Raw genomic sequence first — 27823 nt, forward strand, 5'->3', positions numbered from 1 at the left:
ATATGGCATTGGCCATTTATGGATTTTGACATGGCAAGACATATTTTAATAGAAGACTTTCTTATGTATAGATGCAGCCATACACCAAAAGGAAGTTGGCCCATGGCTTTTTTTTTGAAGGTATCACGTGAACAACACTCACAGATGGACAGAGGGTATTTCCAGTTCTCCCTTTTCATCCAGTGACGTGGGACAACAAAGATTTCTGTGATCAAATGTAAAAGTTTGTTTGTAAAAGTGTGAGCCACAAATGGCAAAAACAAAACAAAACAAAAAAAAAAAAACACCTACCTTTCAGAAACAATATTCTGAAAGATCATTCAACTTTTCTCAAAGTAATAATTCAATCCCACAAAAACCAAAGTAAAAAGAAAACAACTTATACTCAAACACAATTGCACTGAATCAAACTGTATTAAAGTCGTTCATAAATTGAACTTTGTTTACTTCCTCCATGAAGTGTTCTCAGACGACTTTAGCTGCTTTTGTAATAAAAAGGAATTCAAATGAATCTTGTTGGGTTGCTGGACAACAAATGACTTTTCCAGCAGTGCAACAAAAAACATAGCACATCGAAGTGTGAATGTTGAAAAGAGCCGAAGTTTCACAGTTCTCCAGCTTCGGCAGAGGTGTGAAGGCAGGCTGAGGGGAGCTGGGAGTGCAACCCAATGTCATGGCATCCAGGCAGGCACTGCACCCTGCTGTGAGCCTGTTAGAGCACCTAGTGCTTCCCAGCAGCACCTCTGCCTTCACCCTGAGCACCTCTCTTCCTCACATACACTTCACCCGTCTGCCTATTATCTCCTCTCTGCTGACATTCAGCTTCTGATTCTGGATGTGTTTATGGCAGAAGCAGTCGCAGTATCGTCATCTGCCCCCTTGTGCTCACCCCCACATCCCTACCTCCTCGTGTTTGCTCTAAGTGGGAGCTGCTCTTTGGTATTCAACTTCATGAATTTGGTCATTGGGCTGTTGGCTGCTGGCATTTCACCACCTGAATGTAATGCACTGATAGACTGTGAAACCACATTTAATGCAAAATATTGCAGGATTTTCAGATCAGGTGTGTGTTTTGAGATGATAGCGGGCTCAGTGTTTGATGTGCTGTAATTACAGCAGAAGGTACTAAGGCATACAGAGTGTGTCAAAGATGTGTGTGCCATTACACTGAAACAGGTGAGGAGATGCAGATGTTGCAGAACTGAGTTCAGTTTAAAATGCCCATATAATCAGTTATATGGATATGAGCTGGCGGTATCGTGGCTCAGTTGGTAGAGCTTTTGTCTCTCAGTGAGAAGGTCGCCGGATCAAATCCAAGCCGGGGACCTTTCTGGGTGGAGTTTGCATGTTCTCTCTGTGCATGTGTGGGTTTTCTCCAGGTTCTCCAGTTTCCTCCCACAGACCAAAAACATGCATGTTAGACTGACTGGTAACTCTAAATTGTCCCTAGCTGTGAGCGAGAGTGTCTCTGTGATGGACTGGAGACCTGTCCAGGGTACACCCTGGACTGTCTCACACTGTGACTGCTAGAAATGGGCACCAGTGACCCCCATGACCCCAGAAAAGAAGTGGCTAAATATAATGGATGGATGGATATGATCTGCTTTGCATCTACACTTAAAACAGGACCAATACTGCCTCAGAAACAGAGTTGTAGAAAATTCTGTTAATCAGAACCAATGATTTTCTGAAAAATGTACAAAAATCCATGACTCGTTTTTTATTTGGAGGTGATTACCCATTTTGCACCAACAACATGGTTTACTTTTGTTTTCAAAGTTTCACTGCAGGTGTTGCAAACTGGTGACTGTCCAGATTTCAACAGTGGTCCATTTCCAACCATTTGTGGTTTTCTCACTAGTTAGTGCATTTCTTCAAGAATGGGCTGAGACAAAAAGAACAAACAAACAAAAAAAACAACCAAAAAAAAAACCAATCAGTATATAGATAAATATTGCACATAAAATCTTTAAAACTGTGTGATTGACTAGTGACCTGTTCAGCATGTACCCCAACTCTTGCACAGCAACTTCTGCAGAAAGGCGCCAGTTTCCTGCGACATTGCACGAGACAAGCAAGATGGATAATGAAATGAGAGGATCTAAAATGGTTGGGATCTTGTACTCACATATGTATACAGATATGTGATGCTTCCTAACAGTGATCACTGTCTGTCCTAGAGTTAAATTGTATCTGCTTCTGGTTGGTGGTGGATGTTTAAAGCTGCAGCAGTTGTGTTTGATTCCATACAAATGCAATTATGTTTGCGAGAAAAGAATCAAAGTCAGTGAGAACTAATTGCAGTCAATACAATCAATTTGCGGGAGGGGTGTGGGGGGGGTCACACCTGCATCTGCACACCTGCCCTGCTCTGTAGGCATTTACAAACACACAACTGTTCTGCTTTTCTTCATGCTGCGGTTGCTCTGATGATGAAAGGAACTCTTTTTAATTGTTTCATATAATTGACAAACTAAAACAGGCAGCGTGTTGTTTTTGCATTCTTGTCACAGTCTGAAGAAAATATTTCATTTTCAGTGTTTGGAACAAAATTTAACACAAAGAAAAACCTTGTTAAGCCTTTGCATTTCTTTTGGAGATATGAGGTGTTATTGCAGCTGTGCGTCATGCTCACTTGTGTCTGCTGTCCTTGAAGGACTCAATAATGCATTCATCCTACTGTGAAGCAAAAGTTCTTTTTATTTGTGTGTCTGAACGTTCTCAATATAAGAACGGTCACAAGAGAAAATGTTAAACTTATGTAACTTTGTAAAGCTTGATTTAAAATGTTTTCTATTAAAAAGGTCAAATTTGATGTGCCTAAAATGGGATTGACAATTATATTGCTTCTGGAGAGGGAAAAAAGGATGCTTACTTAAACCAGTGAAAGAGTAGTGTGTGTTAATAGGAGCATTTCAAAAAATAAAAACTTTTGATTGTTATTGGTGTTATCTAACAGACTTCTGTACTTTATAAAAAATATTTTAGCATGTTATGAGCTGAGCTAGACTGCATGCGGTGCTGGGATCACTTTTAATGACTATCATGTCCATGTACTAATGCTCTCAGCTTCAGAGGGTCGACTGCTGCTCCAGACAGGTACGTCATCACAGCTGGAAAACGAGGCCAGACCAGGTCTCGGCAGCTGGAGTGTGGGGTAGCAAACTTTCCCACCAAGTCATCTGGAGTAGAGGAGCCAGTGGCTCCAGCACAGTCAGGTCTTTAGCGTTTGCCACTTTCTGAACTATTTCAGGCAGAGCACGTACGAGCGTGCGGATCACTGAGAGGAGGTGGTTGCTAAAATAGGGATGCCTGGATGTCCACCTGCCGAAGGCAGCTCTGTTTCCAGCTGCCCTGTCTGAGAAGAGAGAGTGAGGCTTCTAACTGACTCCTCATGAGAGGTGAAAACATCGGAATCCTGCCTCACGTCTAATTAGACGACCTAGTCCAGCGGATAGCTTTCTGGAAGCTGGAAAAGCTCTTCTCCTGGAGCAAAAATGGCCGCCCAGCGTCATTTCTCCTCATGCAGATGAAGCTTGCAGCATGGGCAGGAAGCCTGCAGTATCAGGGCTTGACCTGCAAGTTCCAGTCCGAGGCAACCTTCGCAGATGGTGTGCAGGTCTGAACTACTAACTAAAAGGTCTGGTCACCTCTGGATCAGCCTGGATGTCAGGACAAGTACCGTCTTTTCCGGTGTATGAGCCACTACTTTTTTCACAGGCTTTGATCCCCACAGTTTATATATAGTGCTGTAGATAATTTATGGATTTTTTTTGTTTGCTTGCGAGCTAACAACCTTTCTGCCGCCATTAGCCTTTGGCTTCATCACACCTGGGTGCTCACATAGCTGCCCGATACACCACTCTTGAGGATGAATTCTCGTGATTCACACACAGAGTGAACTCCACAGGTCTTCATAACCACCTATTTCTCTGATAGTTTACTGAATGGCCTAACATAAGCTAACACATTATGAACACATGAATTAAGATAAGAAGAACAAACTAGGTGAGGGACCAGACAAAGTGCAGCCCAAAGACCTCTATGATGAGAAAAATAAATGGACTTGATGTTCCCTCGCCCGGACGTGGGTTACCGGGGCCCCACTCTGGAGCAAGGCCTGGAGGTGGGGCACGCGGGCGAGCGCCTGGTGGACGGGCTTTTACCCATGGAGCTTGGCCAGGCACAGCCCGAAGAGGAGACGTGGGTCCCCCTTCCCATGGGCTCACCACCTGTGGGAGGGGCCAAAGGGGTCAGGTGCAATCTGGGATGGGTGGTGACCGAGGGCGGGGACCCTGGCGGTCTGATCATTGGCTACAGAAGCTGGCTATTGGGACGTGGAATGTCACCTCACTGGTGGGGAAAGAACCTGAGCTGGCGTGTGAGGTTGAGAGGTTCCGGCTAGAAATAGTCGGACTCACCTCTACGCATGGCTCTGGAACCAGTTTCCTTGAGAGTGGCTTGACACTCTTCCACTCTGGAGTTGCCCCTGGTGAGAGGCACTGAGCAGGAGTGGGCATACTTATTGCCCCCCATCTCAGTGCCTGTGTGTTGAGGTTCACCCCGGTGAATGAGAGGGTGGCCTCCCTCCGCCTACGTGTGGTGGGGCAGGCTCTGACTGTCCTTTGTGCTTATGCACCAAACGGCAGTTCATATTTTCCACCCTTTTTGGAGTCCTTGGAGGGGGTACTGGAAAATGCACCTCCTGAGGATTCCCTTGTTCTGCTGGGGGACTTCAATGCTCACGTGGGCAATGAAAGTGAGACCTGGAGGGGTGTGGTTGGGAGGAACGGCCCCCCTGATCTGAACCTGAGCAGTGTTCTGTTGTTGGACTTCTGTGCTCGTCAAGGATTGTCAATAACAAACACAATGTTCAAGCATAAAGATGTCCATATGTGCTCTTGGCACCAGGACACCTTAGGCCGCAGTTCGATGATCGACTTTGTTGTCATCTCATCTGATCTGCGGTCACATAACTTGGACACTCGGGGGAAGAGAGGGGCGGAGCTGTCCACTGATCACTACCTGGTGGTGAGTTGGCTCCGATGGTGGGGGAGGATGCCGGGCAGACCTAGCAGAACCAAATGTATTATGAGGGTTTGCTGGGAACGTCTGGCAGAGTCTCCTGTGAGATGGAGCTTTAACTCCCACCTCCGGGAGAACTTCGAGCATGTTCCGGGGGAGGTGGGGGACATTGAGTCCGAGTGGGCCATGTTCCATGCCTCTATTGTCGAGGCGGCTTACTGGAGCTGCGGCCGCAAGGTTGTTGGTGTCTGTTGCGGCGGCAACCCTCGAACCCGGTGGTGGACACCATCGGTGCGGGATGCTGTCAGGCTGAAGAAGGAGTCCTATCGGGCCTTTTTGGCCTGTGGGAACCTGGAAGCAGCTGATGGGTACTGGCAGTCCAAGCGACATGCGGCTCGGGTGATCGCTGAGGCAAAAACTCAGGCATGGGAGGAGTTTGGAGAGGCCATGGAGAATGACTTCCACACAGCTTCGAGGCGATTCTGGTCCACCATCTGGCATCTCAGGGGGGGAAAGTGGTACACCACCAACACTGTTTATAGTGGGAGTGGTGTGCTGCTGACCTCAACTCGGGATGTCATGGGTCAGTGGGCAGAATACTTTGAAGACCTCCTCAATCCCACCGGCATGTCTTCCACTGAGAGAATGCAGCCTGGGGACTCTGGGTTGGGCCCTCCAATCTCTGGTGCTGAGGTCACCGAGGTGGTTAAAAAACTCCTCAGTGGCAGGGCCCCAGGGGTGGATGAGATTCGCCCAGAGTTCCTTAAGGCTCTGGATGTTGTAGGATTGTGTTGGCATACGCGACTCTGCAATATTGCGTGGACATCAGGGGAAGTTCCCCTGGATTGGCAGGCCGGGGTGGTGGTCCCCCTTTTCAAAAAGTGGGACCGTAGAGTGTGTTCCAACTACAGGGGGATCACGCTCTTAAACCTCCCTGGTAAGGTCTATTCGGGCCGGGATGAGGATCAGTTCCTCCGAATCTGAGGCCATGGTCTTGAGCTGGAAAAGGGTAGAGTGCCCTCTCCGGGTCAGGGAGGACGTCCTGCCCCAATTGGAGGAGTTCAAGTTTCTTGGGGTCTTGTTCATGAATGAGAGAAAAATTAAACGTGAGATCGATAGGCGGATAGGTGCAGCGTCTGCAGTGAAGTGGGAGCTGTACAGGTCTGTCGTGGTGAAGAGAGAGCTGAGTCAAAAGGCGAAGCTCTCAATTTACCCATCGATCTACGTTCCTACCCTCATCTATGGTCATGAGCTTTGGGTTGTGACTGAAAGAACAAGATCTCGGATACAAGCGGCCAAAATGAGTTTTCTCCGCAGGGTGTCTGGGCTCTCCCTTAGAGATAGGGTGAGAAGCTCGATCATCCGGGAGGGACTCAGAGTAGAGCCGCTGCTTCTCCACGTCGAGAGGAGCCAGTTGAGGTGGACCGGGCATCTGTTTAGGATGCCTCCTGGATGCCTCCCTGGTGAGGTGTTCCGGACACGTTCCACCGGGAGGAGGCCCAGAGGAAGACCTAGGACATGCTGGAGGGACTATGTTTCTCTGTTGGCCTGGGAACGCCTCGGGATTCCCCCGGAGGAGCTGGACCAAGTGGCTGGGGAGAGGGAAGTCTGGGCTTCCCTACTTAGGCTGCTACCCCCGTGACCTGACCCCGGATAAGCGGAAGAAAATGGATGGATGGATAAAGAACAAACTAGTAATCACTAAAAGAGCAACACTAAATAGCTAACTGATATGATTAACAATTAACATGAATTTTACCCATAATCCCTCTCTGAGGCCATGTAACCAACAGTCAACCACAATAGCTATGTTTACATGGACATAATAATATAGCATGTTGCTGTACAACCAAATTTAAAAGCTTTGTCCATTCTCGGCACAAACTCGTGTTCAATCACGGTACAGTTAAATTTAACAGGACTACGTCTTTCTCTGATTCGTTTTTCAGTCTTCATGGACAGAATCTCAAAGTCTTCATGCAGAGAAGGGTGTCTAGTTTGGGAACCTTAAGGTCTCTTCTCTGCTTTTTGTAGATCATGTGGCTCAGTTGGCATCTTCAAGCTGTGACATTCAGTATGCACAGGTGAGGTTCCCTGCAAAGTATGCCCAGGGTGAGATTCAGCCAAAAAAATGTTGGATTGCTCCTTGGTGATGGGTTGCTACCTCAAAGAAGTTCAAGGATCTCGGTCACTTGTTTTGTGTGCATAAATGAAGGCATTATTTGAGTAAGTTATATACAATAAAAAGATCTAAGCTAAAAGGCAAAACTTATGATTAACTGGTTCATCTATGTTTCAACTCTTACCTGTGGTCTTGAGAAATGAATCATGACTGAACGAACAAAATCCCCAAAACAAGTGACTGAAAATAGCTTTTATTGTTCCATGGTCAGGATCAGCCTTAAAGACAGAGTGAAGAGCAATCTGATGAGAGCACAACAGACCTTCAGCTTGTAGCATAAAAAGGAATCAGCTAAAGTGGATCGGGCATCTGATTTGAAGGAGGTACTCTATGACCCTGAACTTGCTGGAGGGACTATATGTTCTCTCTGGTCTGGATTTAACCTTGGAATCCTTCAGAATGAACTCGGTGCTGCTGAGCAGAGAGATGTTTAGGGGTCCTTCTGGACTCTTCATTGATGTAACCTGACCTTGGAAAAGCAGAAGGGATGTAAATGGAAATTAACTGTGTTAGGCAAGACTGAGAATTTATTGAATAGCTTCAATTTTTTGTACAATGGTGCTGTTTGATTCAGTCAGTCTAGTCTAAATTTGATTAATTTGCACCCGTTTGCTTCAGAGCAAAGCCAAAATTATTCAACTGGAAAATAAGGTCTTATTTGGCCTATTTACTGCTCTGTTCAATGTGACTCAAGTCACCTCACGCAGTGAGTCTCGTGAACATCGCTGCTGGCAGAGTTGGAGCTTAGAGGTCCAGTTTCAGGCTGTGTTTCAAAACAGTTACTAAAACTGCTGTTTTACATGCCTTAGATGCCAAACAAAAGTGAGAAAGGATCACTGAAGATTTACAAAGTTTGGCATCCCTTTAAGATATATGTATATGCCTCAACTGAGCTTCAGAGAGCCCTGACTTATTTTAACCCCTGCCGACAAGAGGGAAAGCTGTCATATTGTTCGGTCTTGATGTTGATTTTTCAGTTTATACATGAATTACATTTACTTTAGTTTCTGCATAAAAATAAGTTTTTGGAAGTATTCTAATTCAGACCATAGTAAAAAAAAAGAAAAAAGAAGAGAAACATAATAAAAAAAAAAAATTATAACAGCACAGAGATCTCTCCATTGCTGATAAATCTGACTTATCTGACAAAAGGTTTCTTTCTTAGATTCACTTGCTTGAATAGACCCTAACCCTAAGAAATACATTAAATCCACAGGAACTCAACTTTCACACTATATTAGGGTTTTATTTTTGTAATAAAGTTCTAAGAAATAATTTAGTTGTAATAAAACTGAATATTTTTCATGATTTGTTAGTTACATTAAACCATTTTCTTCTCAAAATTTCTAGTTTTTATCAGTTTCATGTGGCGGTGACTCAAATGCAGATTTAGACGTGATGGATAAAAAAAAATCTGAAAAAATGTTTATTAATAAACAACAAACTTCTTGCTCAATAATCCAGGTATACAATCCAACATTTTTCAGTCAGGTCATCTGGACACTTTCTTCTTATTCAGCATGAACTTTGACAGTTTGACAAGACTGTCAACAAGGAAGAGGGCCAGCAATGGAGGAGGTGGCGTGCCAAAGAGACCATCTTATCACAAGCAGAACTGGTTTGTTCCACTTTGGAGTAAGCTGTTGGGGGAAAAATCAGTTTTGTTGTGTGTTTCCTTGACTGATGAAGCCTTCCGGACTGAAGGCGAAACATTTCAGCTCAAAAAAAAAAAAAAATTGTCCAGATGACCTGACTGAAAAATGTTGGTTTATTAATAAAATGTTCTTACTACTTTGTCTGGCAAAATACTCACAGGGAATGTACAGTAACAGAAGAACTCAACAAAGACAATGCCCCAACAAGTAGTGAAGGACAGAACACACAAATATCAAATGGACTGTACTTATATAGTGCTATTCTATCTTGTCAAGATACTCGAAGCTCTTTACAACACAATCAGTGCCTTCATTTACCCATTCATACAGCACTCTACTATATATACGTTTTATTTCAGAGCATTTGTTCTATACATGAAGCACCTTCCAGATATGATTTCTGAAACCCAGCTTTTTATTGCGCAAAGGGGAAGGGCATTCTGTGAGCCTTTCAGATTTGCAGGGACCTCTAACGTTCCAAGTTATTGTCCTTGTCTTCTCATTGAGATTTCCATCAGAGTTCTAACAGTTGAGTTTAACTTTTAGTTTAAGTCTTGAACGTCCACAAATGTTATCTTGGCAGTTGAGCACTTTGCCAAATAAGAAAAGTTCACAACAGAAGCCTGCCATCGCAGTAATATCTCACGTCTTAACGGTTAAACACTACACACTGTGTGGCTTAGCTTCAGGCTCAGAGGTCAGTGACCTCATTATCTGTAGCTGAACAGACAGCGTGCCTCCCTTCACCATTTTTAATCCGAACACAACGGGATGCGGCAAAAATCAAGATTTTGAACTGGGAGCTGCAATTTAACCAAACAAACAGCCCAGCTCTCCAAAGCAAAGGTCTGAGCGTAGTGCCGTCTGGTCAGGCCATGGACGACTCGAGTGGATCTAGTGGATGCATATTTTGAGTGTTCACAGATAAAAGCCACAGTGCAGCGATTGCTTTTATTGTCTGCCTCCTGGCTGTCAACTGTAATTATACAGCATCAGTCCTGGGCTCTCAGAAGCAGATTTAAAAGCTGGACTGTATCCATAACTGCCATCCAGACTGCGTGTGTTAGAAAACATTCATGTGTGATTGGGGGTGGGGGGCTGCTGTCGGTACTGCGAGTTGAGATAAAGGTGAAGAAACGTGTGCATAGACGACAGACACATGGTCAGACAGACGGAGAGACAAACAGATCAGCGAGACACAGAGACAGACTTTTCATCTGGCTTTGCTGGAATGCTGCAGGAACACAAGTGTTGTGTTGAAGAGCTAAGAGAGAAAACCTAATTAATTGTTATCTGAGCGTCTCTTGGAGGGGAGTTGAAATTAAATTAAATGAAATCAGTGTCAGCTCAGCGGAGAGAGTGCGAAAGTCTCCGGTTACATCTCAGAGTTTTCCCCAACAAGCACGTCTCACATCAACACCGCCTCACAGGAGTGAGCTTCTCCTAAAGGAAGTTGCATCTGTGTGAGAAACCTGTAGAAAAAAATAGTTTTACATGTGAAATTTTCATCCATAAATTATAAAACAAACACTTGCTGTGTTGCTGTAAGAAAAGTAATTGTCTCTGTTACTTATCAGAGGAAAAGAAACTGCAGTCAACATACAATAAAGAATGTGTGAAAACTGATTAAGTGGCAGTTTAATCCAAGCTTTTTTGGATTATTTTTGGATTCAGACTTCTTGCTTCTTCGTTGCCTGGTGTTTGAACCCTGATTTGTTCATCTCAAAAGCAACTAATTGACAGCTGTTTGTGTTGAATGGGTGAAATATAGTTCAGTTTAGCAGAGATGAGACTAAACCAAGTCCACACCTGCACTGGCCTTTAGTCCAACAGAGAGCTATCCTCTGTAGTGTGAAGGTCTCCTCTTTTCTGATGATCTCTGGCCTAAAATCATCTTTCAGTAAATGTTCCACACTGTCCTGTATAAAGTTCATTCTGACCTGAATATACCATGACTGATTTTGCACGTGTATCATTAATGGATATTTAGTCAACTGCAAATAGAACTAAAATGTTCACATTGTTTAGTTATTTATTACTGTTTGTTGTTCTATTATTCATAAAATTAAGTTTGTTTATTTGATTGTAAGATCTTTTGAAACATGAATAATGATGGTTAATTATTATTTGTGAAACTATTCGGGTCAACACAGCAGTCAGTGAGAAGGTTGCCGGATTAAATCCCAGCCGGGGGCCTTTCTGGGTGGAGTTTGCACGTTCTCTCCGTGCATGTGTGGGTTTTCTCCGGGTCCTCCGGTTTCCTCCCACAGCCCAAAAACATGCATGTTAGGATGATTGGTAACTCTAAACTGTCTCTAGGTGTGAGTGAGAGACTGAATGGTTGTTTGTCTCTATGTGTCTCTGTGATGGACTGGAGACATGTCCAGGGTGTCCCCTCCTCTCACACAGTGACTGCTGGAAATGGGCCCCAGTGACCCCTGTGACTCATAAAGGAAGAAGCAGGTAAAGATAATGGATGGATGAAAGTATTCAAAGACATTATTCAAACATTCTAACGTACCTTTGTTTTTCAGAAGCTGTGACGTATACACGGACAGAAGCAGCAAGTTATGTCAGGGAAGGCTTCGTCCTCCAAAATATATTGGAGCTGATGATGAACTGAAAACTCGAAGGCATGTGTTTACAGTGAGCATTCAGTTTGTTTGTTCCCTGATTACTGTATTTTTTGCCCTATAAGTCACAGTTTTTTGCATAATTTGCATGCCCTGCAACTTATACACTGAAGCAACGTATTTATGGATTTTCTCCCATATTTATACAAAGTAAACCAAATTTTGGCTGATATATGATCATTTTCATTCATTTTGACTGAAATATTGAACACTACCATTTTCAGCTGCTTGATGGTGCCAGAGGTGTATGGCATGCCACTGTATCATGGAATAGGACACAAAATTCCTGACACAACTGGCCTGCCATAGCTTGCCACCTATGTTCTGCTTGGAGCAACCGTCAAATCAGCTTTATTTTCCTGCACCGCCCTTGCGAAATGCAGCTGATTTGACCGTTGAAGTGCATTTATTAAGTAAAAGTTTAACTGAGACACACCTTTCCTATATAAATTTGAGCAAACAAATAATTGTTTTAGGTGTTTATCTTGTTAAATTTTTAAGAAACGAGCAGCGTTCCTCCTTCCTTTTTTCCTCCCTGTTTGCATCGAGCACCGAGGCAGCAAATACTTTAGAAATGCAGCTGATTTGACCATTAAAGCGCATTCATTAAGTAAAAGTTCAACTGAGACACACCTTTACTATAAAGTTGAGCAAACAAATAATTGTTGTTAGGTGGTTATCTTGTTAAATTTGCACAGCGACTCGTCCCGTGCACGCGCTTATGTCCACGTATCGGCTTTTGAAATGCAGCTGATTTGACAGTCAAAGTGCATTTATTAAGCAAAAGTTAGACTGAGACACACCTTTACTATAATTTAGAGCAAACACATAATTGTTTTTAAGTGTTAATCTTGTTAAATTCTTGTTAAAGTCCCCCTGCACGCCCCAGCGACGACCATTAGGCAGCCAATCAGTTTTTGGCACAACACCAGCCCACATTTCCGGGTTGTCAGCAGTGATGCGTAACAAACGCAACACGTCAGGGGTGACACATAATAGATGCAACATACAGTATATGGCAAAGTGACATATTTATGGATTTTTCCACTTCATTAGACATATTTGGACTGATGCGACTTATAGGGCGGAGCGACGTTTACGGCGGAAAACACGGTATATCTTTTTTTTTTTTTGCACTTGTCTTTGTTTTCACACCTAAGTACAAAAAAACAAGTTTGTATTTATGACTGTTAAAAAAAAAAACAAGTAAGAGTTAAAAAAGAGAAAGAGGAGAAAAACCTTCTACAACTGAACACTTACCTTTATGGCTGAGATCACCCAGTGGAGTAGTTGCCTGTCACATGCAGGCCCTTCGGCTGACCATACTGACCCGATTGGACAAAGCACCTCAGCTCCGGCTACGTTGGATGAACACTGACTGGGATCCCACTAGGTTTTGTGGCTGAACCACCAGCAGAACCACTTAGAGAGAGCAAACCTGTGGTCGAGCTTTGACCCAGTAAGGATAAAATAAATTAAAGTGTAATTAATCCATTTCAGCTGATGCATAACAGATAAATACTATTTCCTTACTTGCAGTGTTGACATAAATAACTTGGCTATCTGGCAAAAATAATAACCTCTTTCTGAATAAATTTCTAAATTAAACAATAAAAAAATAATTTGAATGTCTAAATTCATGTGGAGGTATATTAAACTCTTTTTCAAAAAAATATTCTGGTCATAGATAAATGATCTTGATTAATTATTACTTACCTCGTTTTGTTAAATCATCATTTTAAGTAATTACTTAATCATTTCTTCACTGTATTATTCTCCTTGTTTTATATTTTTTTGTGTGTGTTGTGTTAATTTTATTGTTTGTTGTTGATTCTAGTTTTTTATGTATATTATTTTTGTAATAAATTTTTAAAAGGCAAAATTTGGTTTCCTGCATATTCGTATATATTTTGTGTTATGGGATCCCTGCAATTACAAAATCCATGTCAGCTGTTGAGTTCTGATCATAACAAATTGAACAAATCAAGCAAACTACTGACTGACACTAAAAAGTAAAATTAATTAAATGTTGGTGGATAAACTGGGCCCTGTCTAATGACAGCTTAAATTATGGAGTAAATTGAGGATCATTCTTCTTTCTCATCTCTGTCCTGCTACACCTCCTTCCTTTAGTCGTAATAAATAAAGTCCAAACAGCACCATTTAAAATTACCTCAGTTTATTTGGAAAAACCAAACAATCAGAAATTCCACAATCATAGCTGTACACAGGCCACAAGCATGCTTTTATTTTCTAAACCCTTTTTCAACCACTTGTTTGGAAAATCTGAAGGCGTTCAGTGTGCGAGACCTTCTTCCCTCCAAAACTGGCCAGCTTATTGTGCACCCACCTACTGACAGCTGCAGTCATCCCTTAGCATTGTGGCACAGCTGCTCACTCCGATCCAACACAGAAACTTTTCTCTTCATTCTGCAGCATCAACCATGTGGGATTCATTGAGCAACTCTGCACCAAATATTTATTTTTATCTTTGGTATACACCTGTGACCTGTTTGAGACCTGTCAGGTGACTGTCATTGTCCTGCAGGGGCGGTGCCAGGGGGGGCGCTAGAGCTCCCCCTAGAAAAGTCATAGCACCCCCGTAGCCCCCCCCCCCCAAGAAAATATCAGATTATGCTATTTTTCATCTAAGTTAATATTATTTAATATGTGGTTGTTGTGATATTTTCCCTCACAAAACACAACTAATAAAAAAACAATCAATGATTATATTGAGTTAAAAAAAAAAAAAAAAGATCTCGCAACAGGAAATGAACCTCCGAACAGGAAGTGAACATTCAAGTTACTGAAAGTTCGGTAAACATTTGAAAAGTGCACGAAATGCAAAAAAGGACCGTTTTCTATTGTCCAAATTGATTAGAATGGAATCAGAGAAGGAGGATTTTTTTCAAAGCAGACTGCAACAAACAAATATACAATAATTTGGAAGAAGGATCGAGTGTACTGCCATCCTTCCACATCTATGGAGAATGCTGCTAACGCTGGCGCTGGACAGCTGGAGGATGCAGCCAGCACGTTCAGCTACCTTTGGGCAGTTCCCAGCGAGTCCTCTTCATGGTGTATCCTGGTCTGATCCACCAGCAGAACCCCAGTAAGACGAGTGATGCTCTCAACACTGACCCAGTAAGGAGCAGAAACTGGTGACACGATGCCTCTGGTTATGCCATTTTTAGCTGATGCAACTTGATAAATCATTTCCTGGCTTGCAATGATAATAAATAACTTATCTGATCACATTAAATAACTTCTTTCAGCCAAAATCCAAAGTAAACTATTTATTAAAAGTCAAACTTTGTCTAAATTCATGCGCGTATAGAAACCAAAATAACTCCTGCTCAAAGAGTGAATTTTGCCTTAGATAAGAGAATTAAGCCTTGATTGAGTCATTATGATTGTTTATTATTGTTGTTGATTTTTAGTTTGATTATTTTAGTACTAAAACTTCAAAGACAACATTGTTCTCTTCATTCGGATGAATATTCATTTGTTCTGGTACAGAACTCCCTGTAATGAACAGATTCTACTTCAGTGACTGATTCTGATCATTAAAGGTTGAATATATTGATGAAGTTGTTGGTCAGTAAACAGATCAGCTGGTGCTCCACTTTAATGAATGAAAATAAATAAAACAAATGTAGTGGAGATGAGATGGAAAAGGTGTCCAACTTCTTCCTCCATCTCACCCTTCGTTATTGCTACAAGTTTCTACCCTGAGGCTGTTAGACTCATGAATCCAGGATTATCACTTTGAAAATTACTGTGAAACAAGTCACCGTGATGCCACTTGATTGTTGATATGTGCTGCTGGTTATCCATGCTGCTGATTTATTTCATGTTGCTCGTTCGTCCTCGTCTGCTCACACAGACTCATGTTCGTGCTGCTGTTGTTTGGGCGCATTGTTTTGTACTATTAATGCTTAGTATAGTCTTAGAGTGTATTTCTTAGTTCATGTCTTAGATCTTACTACTGTTTTTCTTTACAATTTGTATTTTTGTTGGATGTAACTGAGACCCTGTGTACATAGTTTCGTTCCACCTCATGTACCACATGTGATGTGAATGACAGTAAAGGCACCTTGAGAGAATTGAAAGAACAGATGATCCTTCATAGAACCCTCAGTAAAATGCTTAGCCCCCCCTTAGCACCTGTTGTCCTGTCGGTGTAAGGCCCTGCTCCAGGGAAGTCTTGCGCTTTTATGGGCAACAGAGGCCAAGTTTGCCAACGCTCCAGAGACTGTCACTGGCTTTAACGTAAAACTTTTTTTTTCTTCCTTTCAGGCATTAAAATGCATTTTCAATGGGTTTCCTAAAGATGCGACCCTCCTGCGCCTTTTATTGTCATACATATCACACAAATTACCCCATTTTACAAGTTACATGGGACTAGTAGGTTTTTAATTGTGATGTCAATAAAATTTCCATTTTTCTTGATGCACTAGGGAAGAAACGTTAAAGTTGAAAGTCGAAGACTTGTTCAGCTACAGTATGAACGGAAATACAAAGGGGGCTTCTTGAATTTCTGTAAATTACGTTTTTCATTTGATGAAGTTAGAACGAATCAGAACCCAGACAGGAAGAGGCAGTAACAGCTCTGTACTTGTGATGCATTGACTCTCTGTGGGTCTGACTGTTCCCAAAGCTGGTGACGTCCACACCGGATCATTTGTGAGTTGTTGTTTTTTTACAGCAGTGACAACAGGCAGCCCTGGCGTCCAACTCCCCCCCTAAAGAAATTAGACTTGTGAACAAAACTCTTGCACTTTTTGTATAGGACTGTTCCTAGAAGATGCACTTATGTGCACTTAAGTCCTAACAAAAGGTTGACACCAGCAGTAATTAACAGATAATAAAAAAGAGAATTAAACATGTATCTGCTTTGTATTTTGCTGCTGATTCATACATATGTACATCACTTAACTTCTGCACCAGCCCTTTTTTTAAACCTGAGAGTGTAATGACCCTGATCTATCATGAAGCACACACCACTTTAGGTACGTCATGCAATCTCACCTTCAAGAAATTGAACAGAATCAAATTTTCCAACCGCATATAATGTCCTTACTTATAAGAAGCATAAATTCAGTATTCAAATCTAATTTCACTTGATTTAATTTTACATTTAGTTTGAAGGAGATTAGATTTGTTTAGCCTGATGGGATGCGCAAGGATATTAAACAAGCACTGAACTCCCCAGTAGATGTCTGTATCCTCAGATATAATTGCGGCTTCATTAGACGAACAAAGCTATGTGTAACTACAAATGACATCCACTGCTCAGATAGAAATGTCACTGGACAAATCAGCTTTTTTTATCCCTCATGCTGTGATACAGGCCTGTATAAACAGATAACGGTAAAAAGATGAAAGCAGCTCGGGGAAGCTGCTGACATCATGTCAGATTAAGCTACGAAAAACTGCTGTAAAAGAGAGTGTGTAAAATCTGTCTAATGCAACAGTTTGACACCAGCTGGAGATCATGTACTCGCATAATGTTTAATTAAGTTTTTGTGCAGCTGCCGCAAGAAATTTGCAGAGATCAAAGCTGGCTACAGGTAATCTAATTACTTTTTTTTTGCTTTGAAGGAGTGCAGTTTTTATGCTTGTTTGCTGTTTTTGTCTTTGTCTCATTGTGTAAAACGCAGGATGATGCACATAGGCATGCATTATAATGCCAAGAACTTGTTTCTATTGCTGTAGGATGATTTGAACATAAGGTTTCTTTTGTATTTTTTTTATTATCCTCACAAATAATGAATTAAGTCACCAGAAGGAATGCTCCTAACTATATGTAATTTATAACATATGCAGACTAACACTGAATATGCAAATGATTTAATTTAAAAGGAGCTGGCACAGCAGGCAACAGATGGTGGTATCACAAATGGAATGACTGTGTTATCAGGCAGTTGTCAGAACGTCACTGACAGTCAACAGTGATGTTGACCCCAGACATAGCATTAGGGCAACTGGTCCAAATCTGAAAATCTTCATTTAAAAAATGTACAGTACTCTAGTAGATTAAATTATGAACAAGAAGGCATCTGCCAACGTGGGTACAATGTGAGCTGAGGTGGACGGCAAAATAATGTGCACGGCCTAGAAAACAGTTTTGCAAGCCATGCACACAAAATAGGATTTTCCAAAAGTGGTCACATGGCTCACTGGCCACTTGGCTGCAAACACTCAAATTTCAGTTAGACTGCAACTAAAAATATTACCTATTTTCTAACAGTTTTGAGTCACTAACTATGTTTTAACAATCACAGCACTGTGAGACCTTTGGACAGGATTGCAGCATTTGATGGACGTTAATAGTTTTTCTTTTGTGCAGTTAACTGACATGTGGGGTGTACACATCTTGACCAAGACAGAGCACATCAAGAAAAAACTCTTTTGTGAATCAGGCATTACCCAACTCCATGATTTCTGCACCTGCCACCTGCACTGTCTTCACAACTAGACAATCACAAAATTGACGATGACAATGATCCAAAGAATAAGATCACCATGCAAAGGCTGCCTTCAACACCATAACAGAGACAACTGCAGGTGGAGTGGTGCCGCTACTGAGAATTGTGCCATATTATAGCAATGTATCTCAGTCTACGTTACAACAAATGACCATAGGATGACAAAGTTCATGCTCAATCATCCAGGTACCAAATTCAATCTATTACCTGGATGACTGAGCATGAACTTTGTTGCCTTGAACCACTTTGGCTGTGGTTGCCTGCTGGAAGGAGTCGATGGGGGACAGGACAGCCCCAGAAACCATCTTAGCTCCAGCAAACTGGTTGGTCCACTTAAGGAGTTTAATGCTTGGTGGGGAAACAGTTTACTGGAACTCCTTTGACTGATGAAGCCCTCCGGATAGAGGGCGAAACGTTTCTATAAAAAAGAAACTGTCCAAATGACCTGACTGAGAATTATTGGACCATAGGGTGAAGTTCAATATAAAATCTTCCAGTTATATTGTTATTTAAATGTTACCAAAGATCATTTGTTTTTGTTTTTTAAGTATGCATGCCTTATTATGAGGTCAGCGGACCAGTTGCTCCTCACCGTTCCAGGATCTCGTTTTAAGCGCAGAGGTGACAGGGCCTTCTCTGTAGCAGGACCAAGACTTTGGAACGAGTTACCTCTGCTTGTAAGACAGGCCCCCTCCCTCTCGGTTTTCAAGTCCCATTTAAAAACCTACTACTATTCGGTAGCTTTCAACACCAGATGATCTGTGTTTTGATCCTGTATGCTCCACACTGGTTTGTCGTCATATTTATTATCTGCATCGTTTTTATGTCTATATTCTGATTTACCTCATTTTGTATTTTGCTTTTTGTGTTACCTGTTGTTTTGTCTGTACAGCACTTTGGTTGGCCTTGTCACTGTTTTAAGTGCTCTATAAATAAAGTGGTATGGTATGGTATTATTGCTAATACGTCCATATCTCTCTCTAAACACAAAAAGTGACTTAGGAATGCTTGTCTTCTTTGTTCTTATGGTCATATTTTCCAGGTAAAACTATTTATTCAAGGAGTAAAAGATTTGATGATGTTTTGGTTTGTAACACCTATATTTACATATGTAAAACTAAAAGCAGATTGACTTTTTGTCGTTGACACAGTTCATGGTTGTTTAACCAGTACTCAGCTGTATAAAACTTCAACTAGTCTTCTACTTCCAGGGGAAGTAGGACGTCAAAATGAAAACATTTACGTGCAACAAAGCCTATGTTGGCAGTTTTTTATTTTATTTTTAATGAGATTTTTAATATGGGGGAGGCACAATATCACAGTTGGTATGGCTGCCGCCTCTCATCGAGAAGGCTGCTGGATCGAACACTGGCCGGTCGCCATTCTGAGTGAAGTTTGCATGTTCTCTCCATGCATGTCGGTTTTTCTCCAGGTACTACGAATTGGAATCATAGCATAGACTCAGGATGATTGTGTAATCTCAGGTACTTATTCATAAGACATGGCCCAAGTTTTCTATGTGTTTTTCAGTTTTGGCCTCACTTGTTCTTGACCTAACCAAGCTATACGTGCATGAGCCCAGGATAGGTCCTGATAAATCTACTTTCTCTGTACATTCAAACTGAAAGAAGAAATGTCACCTAAAAACAGAAGACTTTAATGCACCAGTCCCATTACTTGGATGCTATTAAACCTTATTTTAAATGGATAATCTTGTCCTCTTGTGTAGATGCTTCTCCTGATCCATTTAAATGCTTGTTTGAATTGATGTGTTTTCTTTGCCATCTTCAATAGTGTTTTTACTGTTTCTTTAGTTACAGTTTTCACTTGCTATTTTGGATTTCATGTTATGTTTAATAAACTAATATTGATCATTTTATTGTTCATTATGTTGATTTAATGTTCTAAAAGGTAAGTACTTTGGACCGGTCCTGGCTGCTTTTAAACGGAACATAAAAATGAAGTATAGGTATGTGATTCAGCTCTCCTTGAATATTTACACATCTCTCTCACGCAAAGTCCTGCTGGTTCTGATGAAAAGCCGAATGATTTGGGCTTGATTTGAATTGTGTTCAGCAGAATGTAAACCTCTGGGCTTCAATCTCTGCCCATCGAGCACTGATTCTTCCTTCAATGAGCGTGGGTGTGATACACAGTAATTGTCCTCGACTAATGTTGTCCAATCAGGCGATCACTGATGTATCCTCTGACTTCACCTCATTAATCAGTGTTAATTATAATTGCCTTTTCTAGTGCTAGCTGTAATCGAATTAGTGCCAGGAGACCAAGGTAAGAAGGGTCAACGTTGCAGCAAGTTAAGATATGGGGACGAGAAAAAGAACAGGGACAAAAGAGTGGAGAGCAATCAGCGAATAAAAGTTTAAAACTCAAGAAAAGAGTGTGGATGAGTGGAGGGTATGTAGCAGGAAGGATGATGAGAGGGAAATCATGGCCGACTAATCCTGAGAGTTTGTTGTGAAAGTGATTTCCCAGCAGACTTCATCTTGTTTCCACCTTAATTGTGGACACAGGAACATTTCTTCTTTCAAACTCATGAATTTCATCCAATATTTGCCTCTTTCTGATTTGAATTCCAAACACAGATCAGTTCCCAGTTGGATATAATAGTCTTCAGATTTTTTTTTTCCCTATCTCCTTCTGGTCTATTTAGAAATGAACCCAAAAGCACTATCTTCATGAGAGCTGTTATCTCAAACACCTCTTGTGTCTTGTGATATAAGGGTGATTGTGTTGCAGCCAAGTCACCATGACTGAAAAAGCTCCTCCAGTGTTAGTGTTCAAAACTTGGCATCAGCTGATGCTCCACTTCAGGCTTGAAGAGCCAGGCAGGATATGCAGAAAACTGCAGAAACCTCACAGAATTCTAATAATCCCAGCTGGTGGCTTAAAGTGCAGCTGGTTGATGCAGCGGCAAAGAGTTTCTGATGATCAAACTGTGCATTCTTACTAATCAGTGCACGTACGCATTACTGTGAGTCTAAAAAAGTTAAATCTGGTCCTCTGGACATTCAAAAAAACAAAACAAAGCAAATCAACAAAAACATGTAGAAACGTTTCGTCTCTCATCCGAGAGACTTCCTCAGTCTGAGGTGCTGTATTCAGCTCAGTCTCTTAAATAGCACCTTCTCAGAGTGGATCAACCAGTTTTGCTGCTGACAACCAAAACCAGCTTATCACATGCTCAAGAAGGACCATCAGCCTAACAATGGGTCATTAGCACACTGATGGCTGTTTACTGTTCACAGAGGGCTGAGTGATACTAGCAATCACAGCATTGTAAGAGGGGGACAGTTGAACCCGGAGGCCTCAACCCCTGTTTAATGATGGACGATTTCTTTTCACAAAGATGGCCTCCTTTACTCCTCTCTCAAACCATCGTTCCTCTCTATCCAGGATGTGAACATCTTCATCCCTGAAAGAGTGACCGCTGGCCTGGAGATGAGTGTAGACCGCAGAGTCCTGGCCTGATGATGTTGATCTTCTGTCCTGGTCCATCCTTTTGGCCAGTGGCTGTTTAGTTTCCCCGATGTAAGACTGATCACAGCCCTCCTGACACTGAACAGCATACACAACATTACTCTGTGTGTGCCGGGGGACTGGATCTTTGGGATGAACCAGTCTTTGCCATGATGTATTTTGGGGTTTAAAAGCCACTGGGACGTTATGTTTAGAAAATAAACATCTCAGTTTCTCTGATACTCCCTCAACATATGGAATGACCACTGGTCTGGGTCTGGGTTCCTCCTTTTCACCTGTTGGCTGACTGGAGTCACTGACTGAAGGTTGTTTCAAATCCCGGCTGGGGGCCTTTCTGGGTGGAGTTTGCATGTTCTCTCCGTGCATGCGTGGGTTTTCTCCGGGTGCTCCAGTTTCCTCCCACAGACCAAAAACATGCATGTTAGGCTGATTGGTAACTCTAAATTGTCCCTAGGTGTGAATGAGAGAGTGAATGGTTGTTTGTCTCGTTTGTCTCTATGTGTCCCTGTGACGGACTTGCGACCCATCCAGGGTGTCCCCCGCCCCTCGCACAGTGATCGCTGGGTTTGGGCATCAGTGACATCCGTGACCCAAAAAGGAAGAAGCGGGTAAAGATAACGGATGGATGATTTATGTGATTATCACCACCTAGTGGTATGGCATAGTATTTCAGCATTTTTCAGCAGACGGATCGATATGTGTAAATGAACCTACCAAAGCATTACACCTTAAATAATGTGAATCACACCAGCCACTATATGTCTGCCATAGGAATAACTTGCTTCCATAGGACGATAAAAGACAAAACGTTTCAACAAAGAAGAATCCGTCCAGGTGACCTGACTTAACCTTGTTAGATTTTTCTACCTGGATTATTGAGCATGCATCAGGACATCTTACATCTACTTACTTTATTAAACAGGATGCATTTACATGATGGTGTTAAAGATTCCATTACTTAAAATTAAATTTACATTTTTGTGAAAGAAAATAAATGCTTGTGAAACAGACAGTAAGCTAATAGCTGTAACCTTCCCCATAATTAAAGAGATTTTTTTTAATGCACAACCATTTTTATCCATGTCACCTGAGGTTCATTAAAATCAGGACAGAATACAGTGTTCCTGCTGCTACTTGTACATAGAAAGACAGACTGATTGATAGACAAACAGAGGCTCTGGTTATTTATTTATTTTGTTCATCTTCCATCTAAATGAGTTGTATTTTTTACTGGGCTGATGCAAAGCCCTGAGTTCCCACTGCAGCTCTTTTGATCTGTGGAGGCAAATTTGAGTTAATGAGGGAGTTGCACGAGTCCCTTTATGGCATTCTGCTGGTTGGATGAACACATCTCAAAAAAAAAGTATGATCCAGTTTATTTCAGGAAGAAGTAGCAGCCTGGCTTCTGAACTGATGTTACAAATGTTCCCATGTGCTGCTTACCAAACTGCATTTTCACCTCAGGGTTATGACTGTAGCAAAAGTCTTTACTAATAAAAATGTAAAAAAACAACCAACTTTTTTCATATTGGTTCTTGGCACCACATCTATCCATTTACCGGTAGTTTGTGTATTGAAGTTTACAACATCCACGAGTACATTTTTCTCAGAAAAGCTTGGGAAGTGATAACAATCAAACCTCACACTAACTCAAGGGATGTGACGTTTGTGAACAAGCTGAATCTTTTGAATGGCTTTTTACAATGGACGATAAGACCAGAGTTCAGAGAGTAAAGAGCCATCGCTAGTTTAATTTTATTCCTCCTTCGCTTTTTCACAGAGACTAAGGAGAATAGGCACAGTGGAGGAGTGCAGCAGATCAGGAGGGGAGGGAGGGTGGGGGCTTCCCAATTTACAACATGTGGTACAGCCATGACAACCTATGTCATCACGTAAGGTGTGCGTCACTACATACAGCCGTATGCCATGACATCACTGCAATTCCAAGTTGAACGTCTCTGAAGTAAATGGACCATTAAGACCTGGTTCCTTCAAAGAGACATAGATCCCATCTTTAACTCAGAACAAAGGTGCTTATTTTTCAGACACTTCTACAGACCATGGAAGTTGCAAGTAGGAGCCTTCCCAATTGCATGCTGTTCAACTTGCTAGGACCACGAGTGACGCTTGATGAATCCATAACAGCCAGCACTGAAATCTCTAATCGTATTCATTTGCTTTGTAGTAAGTGAATGATTGTGGCACGATGATGCGCAATTTTGTGGTTTTGCATGAATGAACAAATAAGTAGTCAGTTAATGATAGGGCTTTCATTTCTAGACACACTTAAACATCTGGTTCCTCTGACCTCAGCCAGATAAGGGTGTACTAATTCTCAACTGAGCTGTTCACACTTGGCTGTGCTTTTTTTTGCTTGTTGCAGATACAGGGAACTTGACAACTCTCACAGGACTACACATTTACAAAAAACAGCAATGACATTCAAAGCCAACTTAACTCTTTCCAACTAGTGAATTGTGCATAGAAACTTTATCACCACATTGGCATTGTTTAACTATCTTGTTGACTTTGTCATTAAAGGTGTGTGCACAACGTTTGGAGGTAATCAAATTCAAGTTGGCCAGTAACATTAGCCAACACAAAAATTTGCCATAACTCAGACAGTTTTACAAATATTAAGCTAAAACTTGATGGGCGCATGCCCAAGACTACAGAGTCTGTATACAGTATTGCATCAGACTGCACATGTTATATTTTCAGGCTTGACCAAAATAATTATAACATGAGTTATACTGTAGTTTAACACACAGCCATAAAACTAGATGGTCAGTTATTTATAGGAATGCTAGGTATTTAACCTTATGTTTGGAGATGTTATATTATTGAAAACAAGCATTACATTCACTTCTAACCATCGAACACTTTGTTCAGATACATAAAGCAGGCTTTATGCATTTAATGACGTCTGGTCACAAAAATGACAAACCCATGTTTTTAAATTTAAATGTTAATCAGTCCATCTTTAAGATGTTTCAAAAATACAAAAGGAAGAGTTGTGAATTTGGATTTCTCAAAAATATAACAAAATTAAAAGGATTTGAGCCAGACTTCATGTTTTTTGCTGCCACCAGATGAATATGTCTTCACTTATCCCAAATACCCACTCATTAAAAAAAAACAAAAAAAACCAGACTGGTCTTTTAAAGTACAGAATATACAGAACCCTGTAGTGAGTTGTGCATGTCATCTCTAAATTCAATAGACAGTAACTTTATTGTTAGTGAAAGATTTTGGGATCGTGCTGCGAGGCTCTCCATATGAGATCAATGCATTGGCAGTGGAAAATATTGCTTTCGGTTCATAGCTCCATAGTTCATTGTTGAACGGGCAGCTAATTAGAAGTGTGCTTGGACCCCAGGTGGAACTGCTGACATCTCTCGGAGTATTTAATTGCTAAATTAGCTGCAATTTAGAGACTAAAAATATGTTCGGCAAAGCAGCAGGGTTGCTTTTATTTTGTCATACTGAGTTTTATTTTAATTGTGCCCGTTTGAGATGAGGCTATGAATTATGAGTTGCAATGATGGAAGCCAGGGGGAAATATTCATTGCTGAAAAATTTGACAACATTTAGGAAAACTCATAACTTAAACTCTTAATGAGGACCAAAAGTCTCAAATCTTCTTCAGATATCATCCGGAGGGGTCCTTAAGTAAATTTACTCCTGCTCATATTTTTATGCAGGTTTAATGTTTTTCTGAAGAGCAGTCAACAACTCTGACTATTGTTTCAGCAAGAGCTCTTTGCAGCATCTCAGTACTGAATGTTGTTAAATGTTGTTAAAAAATTTTCAACTCTCTGATAAGATCATTTTTTGATGTTTCTGACCTTGATGCAAACAATTCTAATGATGAGTCAGTGCACACCTTGCACATTAGGTTTTCTGAGGGTTGCTTTAATGAGAAGTATAATAAAATAAAACGTCATCTATCATCATGCTCATTGAGGAAATCAGCGGACTCTTGAAGTGTAGCTCTCACAAAGACCCTGCAAAGAACATTCATAGTGTGGCTGATTTTTCACACTGTAGTGTGGTTGTTATCCGGTGCGCAGGGTGCCAACGGAAGTAAAAAAAAGCTCTTAAAAGACCTTTTATACCCACAAGAAGAGGGACCATCTGAGGGGAAATTAGGTGTAAATAGCAACAAAATAGTGTTTGCTTGAATTGGTCTCAAACATTTGCATTTTGCATCGCATTGCTTTTGTATCTCTGCCTGATTGTGTTGGACATTTCCAGTCTCAGTGTATTCACATGGGCCCTAACTGATAATAACAGACCATCTTGGTCTTCAGTGTAAATAGTGTAAATAGTGTAAATTATGGACTTCTTTGTGGATAACAACACAATGCACATTTTATGACAGAGTAAATGTACCGTATTTTCTGCCGTAAACGTCGCGCCACCCTATAAGTCGCATCAGTCCAAGTAAGTCTAACAAAGTGGAAAAATCCATAAATACATTGCTTCGCCGTATAAGTCACAGGGCGTGCAAATTATACAAAAAACACAACTTGTACAGCGAAAAATATGGTATATAAAATATGAGTTGCGTGAGTGGCTATGAAATGTTCAAATTTGGAGAAGGCAGATATTTGCTTTGTTTCTGACCCAGAAGAACAAGTCAGAACTAGGCAGGACAGTACCTGCACCCTCTTCTTCCTTTGTTATGTTTTTGCAATAATGTGGTTTTAATATCTGCTGGAAAATGCATGGATGACATGTCAGCGTTAAAACTGAAAATTACGATATATGCATCAGCAGTCAGTGGCTTCTTTTGCACAAGGGAAAGTTTTGAATATTGATGTTTGTGAATGTAACTCTGTAGTACTTGGCACAGGTTGCTTAAAATTATTATTATTATTTTTACATTTTGGATAAATGAAGACAAAAAGGTGAAACATGATTTTTTTTTTTATATAAATAAATTATGTATTACTGAATGTGTTGAGCGTAACATGAATTATAAATATAAAGATTCATATTTTTTCTTTTTATCTGCACCTGTCGCAAGATAAGCTAATTTGGGCTTCTACTGAAATTTAGTGTTGTCATATTAATGGGTTTTAAAGATTTAGCCTCTGATACCAAGACATATATGAGGTAAGACTTTTAAAAACATCTAAATCTGTGATTGTCTGATTGAATGTTTAATGTATTAAGAACCCAGTAAGCTTACTTGAGAAGTTTTAGTCTGCAGGACTGAAGGAGAGGAGTATAATAATCCTGGAGTCTGGGCATGCGCTGGAAGATGAATGTCTGGATACAGAAGTCTATACGAGGGAGGAAAAGACAATAAAGATCAGGTAGGCCTATGGTTGCTTCAAAAATATGACAAAGAAGTGATGTCTCAATCAGATGCGAGATGATAATAGAGAACAGGTGCAATAACTGAACAGAGGAAGCAGAAAAGAAATCAGCAGCTCACAACTCCACCTGAGAAAAGGGGAAGAAACTGAAAAGAAGAAAAGGAGAAAAACAAGAACCCCAAAAAGATAAAACTGTCTGAGACCTGTCAGCTGTTTACCAAAATTATTAAAGGAATCATCAAAATACCTCTGGTTTACATACACTATGCTAATTCTGTTTTTAAATTATTTAGGGTCACAGCAGTTAGATCTAAAGCATAATGATACAGATTGACATGATTTATTTCTATAATTCTCACAAGTATTCCTCCTCTTTGAAAACCATAAATAGTTTTAAGATTATAACATTTTTCTTAAAACTTTAAGAATATTGCGTATGAAGCTAAATTTATATGGCAGTCTGTCAAACAGAGTTTCATTTTCCAAAGGCACATGGATGATTCGTTTATTTGACTGGATGTTTGCCTGTGTGTTGTGTTAATGCGTTGGTGTTTTGAGCATCTATTTTGTATTTGAACATCTGAAGCTGAATAAATGTTTCTATATGGAACAAAACAAATCAAACTAACTTTATCTCTTAACGTTGTTCACCAAACAGAGAAAGACGTTTCTATCAAATAAAAGTCAACATTGAACTGATGGAACAACAGTTCAGTAGCCAAAGTTGGTTAGCGGCGGTGGCCATCTTCAATTTGATAGACTCCTCTGTTGCAGATGTTCATCAAATCTGATTTTCTGAGAGTTTCACTAAAATCCGTTCAATGATTGAGAGATTTTACTGACAGACAGATTAGCAAATACACACACAGACAATTAACTGACTTTCATGGCAGAGGGCAACATAGGCAAAAATATTAAGACATTACAAAAAGCTGCAGAATAGTAAGAAAGAATGTAGGAAACAGGCTCACACACACACATATATGTGTGTGTGTGTATATATATATATATA

The sequence above is a fragment of the Nematolebias whitei genome, chromosome 18 (assembly GCF_014905685.2).
Source record: "Nematolebias whitei isolate Nwh7 chromosome 18, NemWhi1, whole genome shotgun sequence".
NCBI classification, from domain to species: Eukaryota; Metazoa; Chordata; class Actinopteri; order Cyprinodontiformes; family Rivulidae; genus Nematolebias; species Nematolebias whitei.